Genomic DNA, 12704 nt, shown 5'->3' with positions numbered 1-12704 from the left:
AACTTTAAGCAATAAACAAAGATCACATACAAGACTCAATACCAGCTGCACAGCTCTCAAAATCTCCTCCAACTTCAACAGAATAGGTTCCTATCTTTAAATAGGCAAAGTTTTAATACACTTTAGAAGTAGATGGCAATACTTTAGCTTTCCCATAAAAAATAGGAAGAGGTGTAGAAAGCCAAATTCAGAGATCTTAAGCTGTCATCAGCAAGATTCCTTAATTCCACCAAAAGAATATTTTGATGTTGTTGGCAAGTTCCAGCGTGTATCGTCAGGACTGTCCTAAAAGACAGCAGTCACAATTTAGGTAGCATCTAGCACCAGGCGAAGAAAAAAAACCCTATTACCTTCTTTCAGGGATGGTAACTCCTTGCTGACAGAAAGCAAGAAGGGCACAGGTAGGAATAATAACCTTAAAGGGTGAAATGCAGAATTCAATGCAAAACCACCTTGTCACCAAGTGACATCTTCCATGAGTCAGGAAAACAACAGGTTTATTTTTTCATGTGCCTCCATTATAGAAGGGTCACCTACACAATCCTGATTCATGATAAGCAGGAAGAGGTGAAGATCAGAAATCATCTCCCAGAACATCATGGAAGCACAGTTCATGTATTCTAGAAATTCTAATTAGGGAAACACAAGCTCACTTCCATCCATAACTGATTTTACCCTGTGATGTTTACATTCAAATCACACTGCTTTCTTCATAAGAGGCAAGCCCTTGCTTTCAGGTTGTTTTTCTACACAATGAGCAGGGAAGAATGTTTTAAAATGTACCTCTACAAATATCTGGTTTAGAAATACAAGTAAGCAGTAAAATGATCACTATAAAGATTCTCTCAACTTCAAGCTTCACACTCAAAAATAAAAACCTCCTAAAAGGCAGGTGGGGAATAAGGCATATAATCAAAAAACAGAGCAAGCAATTATTAAATAGCAAATTAATTATAGTTCTACCTCATACTCGATTTCTCTTTGTATAATTTAAAACATGTACTTAAACCTCTTTTAAAAAACAATTACAAGAATATTCCTCCATTCAACAGAAAAGCATGTGCAGAATTCCACAGAATGGGGCTGAAAACACTCAGATTGCATGTATGCAAAGAAGATTTGGCTTCCCTATTATGTAAGTGACAGCTAAGGAAGGAAACCACTCTGAAGAATATTTACAGATACTTTTGAGTTTTGGAAGATGACAAAATTGTTAGCATTAGCAGACAGATACCCAACTTATTTCCAGCACCAAGCAGAAAGAAACTGAAGACATTTTTCTCCAAACTAAACTTTCAAATGCAAAAATAGTGATGTAGAGGCTAAAAGCATAGATGCTTCACAGAATTACACAAAAGATATTTGCATCTGCTCTGGATCAGGTGTCTGGGGTGCACATACACCGAACAATCAGAGTCTCCATGAATAAAAGGCAAATAGTGCACTCCTGCCCATAGCACTCTTGTTCCTGATCTCATGCCACTTTAAGAAGTCTTTTTATGTTGATTCAACCTGGCTGAACGCTGAGATAAAATACCACTGACTAAACAAAGACACAATTATTCCATAAGGTATGAAAATTCATCCTAGCAATTGCTAGCATTTTTGCTAGCAATTTTATCAGAGGCAGGAGGGAGGCAGGCACAGGGGAACATGATCTATTCCTCCACAAGGTAGAGAAAACTTCTTCCCAACAGTTTCCCAACAGAGAAATTCAGAACATTTCAGGCAATGTTTTTACTTAAAAGACTAGCATGAAACCCCATGTAATGCAAAAATAGTCAGACTAAAACTATCAATAAGAAATACAATACATCAGTGGACCAGAATGGTACTGGGTGCAATTAAAATATACCTCTACAGGATAAACACCTAGTTTGGATGCTTACTGCTGTAACCAGAAAGCTTTACTCAACTCCATGGATCAAATGCAGCCAGGCCATATAAAAGGGTTGTGGAAAACCATCTCTATGCATCTTTCAGATTGCCTACGCTATCTTTCTGAAGCTTTATATTATATCAATGTATGTAACAGTCTAGAGCAAGCAAACAGGTTGGCAGCTATCTGTATCATCAGGTCAAAGGAAATTTGTTCGGGTGAAATACAAAGCTTTTGTGTCTGTCTTCAAGAAACACATTTTAATCCAAATTCAGATTAAGATTTTAGATGTTTTCTTGGGTCATTTCTGGCACTGTTGGCTAATTAATAGTTTTTATTAATTTTTTTGGAATACCCAAACAAGTCATGCATTTTGTGATAACTATGCACAAATAATGTCTCAATGATTTCTCCCCTCCAGTTTTTCTCTATCAGGACTGAAAATCTTTATTCTTTTATTCTAGAAAATAAACTATTAGCTCTGGTAACAGTAGCATATTTATCTGAGTATTTTGCCAAAAAAATCATTGGAAGAATATAAGTATTTTTTAAAAAACAATGGAAAAGTAGTAGCTCAACTTTAATTTTAAGTAGAAGTAGTTACAGCTTCTACAGAAGTAGAAGCAGCTTATGAGTATGCGAAGTATGAATGAGTGTCAGGCTGACACTCAAAAGGAAGGTCTGTTATATCAGGAAACAGCAATATGAATTGTATTTTCCAGACTGGACCAAAGATTGACACGTAAATCCATGAGATCTGGCTGCAGCCATGGAAGTCTAGGCCATGAAAGGAATCTGCCTAAGACAGACAGCTAACAAATTAGAAAACTATGCATGAAGATTTCTGCTCTCCTACTTATACCCATGAACAGTAAAATAGTAAATAAATACAAAAGCAGACCCCAACACCATACCCCACATACACAATAGCAAAGCCCTGCATCTCTGCAGATTCCCACAGGTAGAAGCCTGTCCAGATGCTTTTTTCACCTACCCTCAGATTCAGAGGTTCCTGAAGTAGTAGAAAGCTGTACTGACCTAATTCATGTCAGTGTAGAGAGGGTAGAGGACTGGGTCTTCATGTGTTCCATAACATGGAAGGAAGAGAAATTCTGAACTTCCTTCCATGTCTTGCATTTCTGAGTTTGTGACACTATTTGGTTATTTCCTGTCATTTCAAGATCACCAATTTTAAAATCACTAGGATTGTGTGTATCAAAATCCTATATCCACTTTTTTTTGGAGGGGGGGGAGAGGGAAGGTTAGCAAAGCTTTATTAGGAAGATGAGATAAGAGGATAAACTGTATTTTCTTCCTGGTTTAAAAATCTGCAAGATAAAACTTCGCATTTTTATTTGTATTGCCTTTCCTAGCAATAATCCTTCTTTCTCTGCAGAGAACACTTTAACGAAAACCATTTTTATCTCAGAACTAAGCAACATGTCAAATAAAAGCAAAATAAATCTTAAAAAATTGCTTCTCTCCAGGCTACAGACTGCATAAGTTTTCTAGCAGAGGCTATCAAGCTTCCTTACAAAGGTCAAACTTCAGCAGTATTTAAACCCTCTGATTATTATTAATAGCCTGTGACTTAGCCCACAGTGCCTTTTCTATAATTACAGAATACCAGGTTGGGACCCCAAGGATCATCTGGTCCAACCTCTCTTGGCAAAAGTACAGTCTAGACAAGATGGTCCAGCACCCTGTCCAGCTGAATATTAAAAATGTCCAATGCTGGGGAACCTGCCACTTCCCTGGACAGATTATTCCAATGGTGGTTTGTTCTCACTGTGAAAAGTTTTCCTGTGGCCTCCAACCAGAATGACTTCAGGAGTAACTTGTGCCCATTACCCCTCATTTTTCCCATGTGATTCCTTGCAAAAAGAGAGCCTCCATCTTCTTTGTAGTCACCCTCCCAGTACTGGAGCAGGGTGATAAACTGATCCTCTGAGCCTTCTTTTCTCGAGGCTGAACATGTAATGTTAACAGCATTAACTCACAGCACCACACAGGACACATCTACGCAGCAGTCCAGGTGGAGAGCCCAGCTGGCTTTCCACAAGAGCCCACTAGTTTGCCCAGGATCCTGGGTGAACATCATGCAGGCAAAGACCAGGCTGCTACAGTTATGCTGCCACCATGGCAAGCCAGTCAAATACACTTGCACTCATAAAAGCTAAACATGTCCCTTTCGATTGCAGCATGGACAGAGCAACAATTTTTCAGGCTTTTGTTGGCACATAGATTTGCTTAGGTTGGAAAAGACCTTTAAGTTCTTCGAGCCCAGCTGTTAATGCAGCACTGCCAAGTCCACCACTAAGCCATGTCCCCAAGCACCACAGCTACATGTCTTTTAAATACTTCCAGGGATGAAGATTCAACCACTTCCCTGGGCAGGCCTTTTGATGAAGAAATTCTTCCTAATTCTAATCTAAACCATGCCTGGCACAACTCTCAGCCTATCTCTTCCCACCTGCAATTCTCTCCGCTCTAGATTAATTAGCATTTCAAATAATTCTTTAAAGTTTCTAGTGTTAACACATATAAAAACACACTTTTTTTCCTTCAATTCACATCTTTTTTGAATAGGCTAGATAAAAACCTAGGTTTTAATAGTGACTGTTCAAGTGTTAATTATTTTTTTGCCACAGGAATTCTGTTTGTGCCCTACTTTCTCAGCACAGTTCTCAAAATTACTTCAAAACATTAATATTATAATGGATAGAATTGAGTTGGTTTATTTTCTTTCCCCCATGCAAGTTAACTGAAGCTGTGAGAAAGAAATGCAGCACAGCTTGTTCCAACCAGCACCAGAAAAAGTCTCAGATCCTTTTAACACAATCACAGTGATCACTGGAGACCACAAAAGGAAAGATTCCAAGACAAAACACAGCAAGCACTAATACCTTAAAACCATTTTTTTTTAAAGTGTAAGATGGGTCTTTAAAGCATTCAGTGAGATTTACAGGATCATTTAGAAGACTTTGCCTCTGTGTATGTCCATACCATGGATCAGAAAAGAATGACTGGTAGGAAAAAAATAAAATAATAATCTCAGGGAACACAGAAGTACCTCTCATGACAAAGTTACCATGTTCAATAAGGAGAACTGCAGAGGAAGTCAGAAATATTCTAAACAATAACTTGGCTTCTGCTATATGTCCAGCATTCCAGACATAACTCCTAACTCCTTAAAGTCTGGATGAAATTTTCCAAAAGAAGAGACGAAAACAACAGGGTCAACACATAGAAAATGGAGAACACACCCAGGAAAACCTGTATCACCCTAATGCTTCTTCCTCCCCCATTTCATTCTCTCTCGACCTATCTTCACTTTAAGGAAAAAAATACATTTCCTTACTGCTGCATATATCTCAAAGAATTAATCAGCTTGTTAACAAACAAGTTGTTCAAGAGGCCATACACAGCTATCAAAATAGTGTTGAGCAGAGTAGAATGTATCAAAGCCTTGATAAAACCCAGACCAAGTGACACTGATTACTTATCAGACCATCGATAAAAAGAGCCTTGCTCCTCAAACACAGAAAATCTCAGCAGTAAAAACTGATCGTACACTGTATTTATTTCTCTAAAATCCATTCCAAAATGCAAACATATTGGCCTCACTGAATCCCATTATGTGCTTGGGCTACATTGACATTAATCCTCAAAATGTCCCATTAGAGTTTAAGTCTGTTTATTTAACCTTCCTATGTATCTAGGAGATATCCATAAAATCAAAGACTGTGTCAGCTAAAAGCAGTTCCACCTACTAGTTTTGAAATGGTGGTGTGGTCCTGGCTGTTTCTGGAGAAGGGGGATTTTTGTACAGGGTTTTTTTAAAGGAACAGATGATCTATTTATTTTTACCTTCAGCCTTAACTTTGTACCAGATCAACAAGCTATCATCAAAATAACTCTTGGCAAAATAAAAAAAAATAGAAAAAAATAGAAAGAAAAAGAGACTGAGTGAACAGCTGCAGATTCTTCTAATCACTCATAAATCTACTCATGAAAGTAGTGCTGCATCATGTAATCCCTACTCCAATGAAATCAAACCACCTGAAGCTGGAAGGAGCTTGTCACTTGGGTACCGTGCTGCAGTAGTATCTGCAATGCACTTAACAGAAATAGAATTAATTGTCATCCTTGAAGAGTTAGCATTAGCGTGTTAGGCTGTGATAAAAAGGAGACATCATTGGTAATGCCGAGGCTTATCTTCTCATGGGAATACTTCAGAATGTTCTTATGTTAGGAAAGCTTTTACACCCTTCTGAAAGAGCACATAGATATTCATTTTTGTTTCACGAACTTTTGCGTTCCACATCTGTTCTATTCTTTATAAATATTGTTCTAAAGGAAAGGTCAATGGCAAAAGCCTACAGATATATTCAATATCAGGCAGACTTTTCAAATAGTCAAGAGAAGCAAAAGTCTAAGAACTTGAGTAAACCTAAAAAAACAAAAGGCCAGACGCATACGATTAAAAAAACTAAACCCAAAATCACATCAAATAAAAACATACCACACACAAAAAAAAAAAAACCCCACCCAACCAAAAAACCAAAAAACCCCAAAAAAACCAAACACACAAAAAACCCACCATAAAAATTCCACCCAAGAAAAAAAATTAAGTAGTAGGGGAAAACACAAACAAACAAACACCAAAAACACAAACCCACAACCAAACTCTCCCAAACCTAGCAATACTATTTAATGTCTCCATCTGCCATTGTTTCCTTTTTGCTATTAAGGAAAATGGAGTATGCATGACTTCAGCTACAGATTGTCTCCTGCACCATTTGCATCTTCTGAACTTCTATTAGGTAGCTACAATAAAGTTCTACATATCATCAAGTGCAAGTTCCTGATTAATCTATAACATTTGCAGCTTAAAAAAAAAGTCTTTAACTTACCCCAATAAACTAAAAGTTAGATTAATATCCAGGCCAGCCCTTGCCTGTGATTAATATTACCAGGTACATAATAGTATATTTCAAACTTTTCTGTTGAAGAACTCTGCTGTACCGGGCAAATGCACAGAAATAACACAGAATAAAACTAGAGAAACAGGAAGATAGAGAGTTAACAGGTTTTGTATAATTTGTATGTCATAAACCTGTTAAGAGTTATCAGAAGCATCAGTGCAGCACATATGAAGTTTTAAAAAGAAAGTTTTTCAAGGCCCTTCACCAATTTCTTGGAAAAATTACACTTCAAAGTCATAAAGGGCAGATGTCTGGCATTAACAGATGCCCAGGAACAAGGATGTGTACAGTGAGGTGGTAACATTTTCTAATGCCAACAAAAGAGACTCAAACCTAAAACTGAGGGCAAAGCTACAGGCTCTCAGTATCCTCACTAAGCAAGTCAAAATATTAAGAAAAAAACCAAATCAGTGCTGATACATGCAAACAGTATACATTTGGCAAAATATTCACTTTTGTAACACTGAACTTAAAATTAGCTATCATTACTATCACTACTCAGCAAATATGTTCTAGTGGCAATGGGGAGAATTCAACTCAGTTCCGAGAGCTGGTCAGGGAAAGGGAACAGTAGTTATTAGTGAAGATACTGAAGGAGAAGGCACTGTTTTGACCCTAATAGTCAAACCAAAGGCCAGAGACTAGAGCCTTTCTTATAAATTAGGGGCACTTGACTTATTCAGGGAAAAAAAAAAGTCTCATCAAATCTCAGAGTGAAGATGGGTATGAGAACCAGCAATATTCTTCTTGGCCCAGCCAGGAGCCTGTGGAAGCAAGGCTACCCTTCAACACTACCTAGCTGACCTCCTCATTCCCTCCCCTTCACCCCACTGTCCTAAAACACTTTCAGGTCCCAGTACAACCAGGACCTTGTCCTCACCACACTCATCTCCATGCTGATACCAAGATGACACATAGCAGTCACCCCTCATCCCCACCACAACAAAGTCATGGCAGCTGGGTTACCGTTAGGCCCTCAAGAGGGGTAAAACAGCCCTTCCCTAAATCACTTTTCAGGAGCCATAGGACATTTTCCTAAGGGAGCCCCACTCAAAAAGGCAGAAAAGGATGGACATGAGCAGAACAAAACAACACCACTTTATGCTTCACTTCCTAAAGCGGCAGCATAGACCAAGCTGCTCTCAAAACTTGAGAGCCACTGAAGTAGCAAACACTAAGGGAATTAAAAAAAATAAAAATAAAAATAAAGAAAGGCTAGTCAGGATCACCTGGTATGCAACTTAAAGAGCAGCACCCTGATGTATGGATATATATCCACAGCTCCTCTCTTCCCTTCTGCTAAATACAGCTTTACTAATGACTATATGGTTGGGCAAGCACAGACCAGCCAGAAGATCATCTCTGATGGTAAAAGGGCTCTACCCACGAATTCCTTGGGCTGGCTGGCTCAATCATTTTGAAGCTGCAAGATGACTCTACCTGTACGTATATTGCAGCTTCCCTTCTTCTCTCACCATCTAGCTCATAAAAGTCTAAACCGAGGTTAATCAGCAGCCCCTGGCTTCAAAATCCTACTTTTGGCTAAAAATAAAAGCAAATTTTGCCCTTGGTGAATTACTTCAGTAGCATGTTTCTTTCTTAGGATTAGTTAACATTAGCCTAAGATGCTCATTTGGTTGGTAACCTAAAACTATTATCTGAAGAGATTGCTGCTGCCATCTACTGACAACTTCCATTATAAACAAAACATAAAACAACTAAAACAGAGGTTATATTCTAAAATGATTCCATAGAAAAGCCCAGCATGCACAAACTGGCAGCCAGACTACATTATCTATCCAACAAGGTAACGAAACATGAATACTACTTCATCTCAGGCTCAGACTCCTTACAGTGAAGGAAGAGTTTAGCAACAGTATCCTGACAAACTGGTTTACTGTCTTACACAGGAAAAAAAAGTGATGCAACCCATTGGCTTTAGGAATGAGGTTTTGATTTTTAAATAAAAGAAGGGGGCGTATTCCTTTGACTACTAGTCACTCAGTACTAAAGAAATGCAGGTATACAATTTCAAAGATAAATCTTTAACCTTCTTTCACAGCATTTTCTCTTAGAAACAATATCCCAGTTCAGATTAACAAAACTGAAAGTGCCCGTTCTGTGCTTGGCTTGATCCAGTTTTATCTTCCTAAGGGGCTCTTCACTGGAATACATTGTGAAACAGTTTCGTAGGCCAAGCACCTCTTCCAGCTACAGTTGATACCAACTTCAAAACATAATCTTTCAGAGGAGATTCACAGGAGTTGCCCCTTAGTATGGCATGTTAATCCACTGGTATTATTAGCCTTCCTCCATCCCTAGCTTTCTTTCATGTGTCAGGAGCTAATATTCCATGAGATAACTGCTAAATATTTCAGTTGCAGCTAAGACTGCTACACACTGTCTGCTCAGCATGTGCACACAGAGTTTCAAAGCCTTTCTTGTTTCCAGTATAGCTATTGGGTCTTCTCTCACTAAAACCAGACAGATGTAAGAGTTGTCTCGAAAAACCATAGCTTACATAGCAAGAATTGTCACCCAGGTCTCCCAAAATAGCTATGGAAGCTAATGGAGTCCTGATCTTGGAAAATTATCTCAAATAGCAAATGTCTACTCAGCCCCAGGACTCTCTGCAGCCAAGCGTGAAGCTGCTCAACAAAAACATCTGCCAGTTCCCATGCTCTCCAAGAACCACCACAGGGTTCACTGCAGCACCAAATACAGCTGAGTATACAGCAAGAGCCAGTAAACCAAGACAGAACCACACAGGGATGCTCTATAACCTTTGGCTAAGTAGTTATCTACACTATTATCTAGTCTAAATAAGATTGGTACTTGATTACTGCCAACATATAATTGTAACATACAATTCCATATATTATGCAATTGTAACATACTAATTGCTGCAGGAATAGCAGAGAACACAAACAACTATAGAAAAAAATAGCTAATTCCATTAGATAACACAAATTCAGGGATTTGCCCAGATTAAATGTTTTTATATATATATCACTGGAGCCTTTACAAAGGCAGATCAAGGACCACAGGACCTTATGATATTACCCACTGTACAGAGAGAGAACATAGATGTCAAACCACAAGAAAAGCCAGAGAGTTTATACACCACAGACATGCAAGCCCATGTCAGTCTGTTCAAGAGACAGTGAACATTACAAATAAATAAATAAATGGCATTATCATTATGAACTTGCAAGCATCATAGCAAAGAAGATTTGTAAAGGCAGAACTTAGAGAAAGATTACATTTCTTACTAAGCGTCTTGTTTTAGTACTTCCTTGTTGGTTTCACAGATCTATGAAAGCAGGCTCTGTGTGCTAGACACCACTCAAAATCAGAAGGACTTTAAAAGTAGAACAGGTACAGTACTGGAGGCTGGGAAAAAAACTTCATTTTGAAGTGAAAATAAAGAGCTTACAAAAGAAAAGACACAAGAATCAGATGCAAAGGAAAGAGTAACAGTCAAAAAAAAAAAAAGCCTAGGAAAATTTATTTTTCAACAGCTCTAATGGATATAACTAAACCTCATCTTTCCCAAGATCAGGAGAAAGGTATTTCAGTAAAGGAAAACACAAAATAAGATTATCCCAGTCTAGAGTTTTAGGTGATAGAGAGAAAGAGTGGTCCATGTAGAAAAGAATTTGCAAAAACACAGACATAGCCAGAACATGAATACTTAGAAACACATTCCTGTTGAAAGCAATGCTAAAAATGGTATGAGTGGCAGGAAGAGAAGTGATGTTTGCTTCAGCCATCAAAAGCAATGGGGGGGAAGAACTTGACAGGAAAGATTAAGCAGCTGTTGGATTCCCGCTGAAATTGCATTCATGGCTAAATGCACAGGAAGAGGTCTCTGAAAGGCAAGATGAAAGCGGAGTTTGGAGGAACAGGTATTTAGGCAGACGCAATTTAATACTGAAGAATATGCAGTTTTAAGTTACGTTTTTCTCACATATGCCTCAACTCTAGGTAGAGCATATCATGAATCCCCAAAAAGCGTAAAATCGAAGCAAGAAGCTACAAACGACCAGGAGAAAATGGAGTCAGTCAGAGGGTGAGTTATCATTCAAAGTGGCAGACAATTGCATGACCAAGAAAGATGCTTCTTAGCTCTCATTTGGAAGAGGTTATTCAAAGGAGATTATTACAAGACTGTTCTGAAGAGTGCAAGGGATAGCAACAGGACTTGGAAGGAGAATAGGATGGAAATGCCATGGGTGACACTGTAAACAAAGCAGTCATAGACTTCAGATATGAAAGAGTAATGAGCACAGCTGGAGAGTAAGGCAGGTAAAAGACAGCACAAAAAAAGTAAGGATTAAAGCATGCTTAAGCCATGAAAAAGCTAAAGGAAAAGAAGACATTATGGAACAAGTTAAGCAAGAGATTAAAGCAGACAGAAGAAAACCAGGAGACAGAATGGAATTATCAAAGCAAGCATAGGTTTTAAGAAAGGTCTGCCTCTGACAGCACAAGAAGGAAAGGGAGTGCTTCACTATCTGAAGTAAGTCAGTAACATCTGGAGGCAGGAAGGAGCAGCAGCAAGATAAGTGAGAGAATCAAAGATGGCATAAAGGCAGTAGGGCTTGCCAGGATCCAGTTAAGATGGGGGAAAAGAACAAGATATAAAGTTGTTCAGTTCACAGTAAAAATAGGAGCAAGTAATGCTTCTCCTTACTTGATGGCTATAAATTGCATTTTCAAGTACTGTTGGAAGGCAGACTGCAGCAACAGTCAGTACATACACCTTACTGGTACCACACAGACTCTCAGCAACAAAAGCTCAGCGTGTCCTTGCTACCACAAAGAAACATGGCATTCTGAGCCTGCAGTGGTCTGCAGAACTAAAACATATGGGTCTGGGTCAGCACTAAAACTGCTTTGGGGGAAGAGCTACTAAGAAAAATCAAGGGTTATGTTTGTCTACTTACTATTCTGCCCCAACTATTGCAGACAACTTCATGGTCCCCACATGATCTCTTCACTGGCAGCCTGAAGACAGCAGCTTCCTCCCTCCTAACACTACACCGGTATTAGGTATCATGCTTAGTGGGTTTATAAGGCTAGAGTTTACAACATTCAACTAGCATAGAGTTCTCTGCACAGCATTCTTCCAATCCAATATGGCTAAAATCATCAAGAAATCCTGGGGGAAAAAAGCTTCTAGTATTTAAATTAAGGCATTAAAAAAAAAAAAAAAGCAGCATTCTAAAATACCTTTGCAGTATAACATAAGGGGTAACACAACTGGTTATTTAAAGTTAGGCCCAGTCTAAGAAAGGGACTTAAACCGCACAGAAGATATCTCACTGACTTAAAACACATTACCACAGCAACAGGATGCAATACCTTACCGAGGAAGGTTAAAAAGCCCAGATGGCAAGATCCCTTCTCTCAACACAATTTCATTTGAGTTCTTAACTAAACTCAATACTGCCTGATATCTAAACTTATGTATATGTACATGTGTGTACCATTACACACAGATAATAAAAACCTCATTCCAACAGTACCCATCTCAGTTAAGTGGAGACAGAAGTACGTGCAAGGTTGGGGCTGAGAATCTTCAGAAACACGCTAAGACTTTTCAGCCATGTAAGGGTTGATATGGTTTCCAGATCTGCCTATGCCACAGTTTTGTCATTTTCTGCTTCCGTCTCTATTTAGCCCACTTCCTACTGTAAATCAAAATCTTACCAACACAGCAACAACATATTTCACTGAAACTTTCTAAAAGGATATTACAGACATAGATTCACTTACCTGCTTATCAGCTTACAGACACTACAAAACATGTTCATAACCAATATCAAACAAGT

The 12704-nt window shown here is 38.5% G+C and overlaps 1 protein-coding gene across 4 annotated transcripts in view; it reads right to left on the bottom strand.

Moving 5' to 3' along the window:
* The window catches only part of INPP4B (inositol polyphosphate-4-phosphatase type II B), a 309190-nt gene that overhangs the window by 248706 nt on the left and 47780 nt on the right, over nucleotides 1-12704 (bottom strand). Inside the window, exon 1 of one of the 4 annotated variants that reach the window (XM_030492259.1) lies at nucleotides 11817-11894. The exons of the other annotated variants lie outside the window; for them this stretch is intronic. The gene's annotated coding sequence lies outside the window, so the exon portion shown is untranslated. Of the gene's footprint in view, nucleotides 1-11816; nucleotides 11895-12704 lie in introns of those variants that run through there. 4 annotated transcript variants of the gene reach the window in all.

This window comes from Strigops habroptila, chromosome 7 (assembly GCF_004027225.2).
Source record: "Strigops habroptila isolate Jane chromosome 7, bStrHab1.2.pri, whole genome shotgun sequence".
Taxonomy (NCBI): domain Eukaryota; kingdom Metazoa; phylum Chordata; class Aves; order Psittaciformes; family Psittacidae; genus Strigops; species Strigops habroptila.
This window is presented reverse-complemented; position numbering and strand designations above follow the sequence as displayed.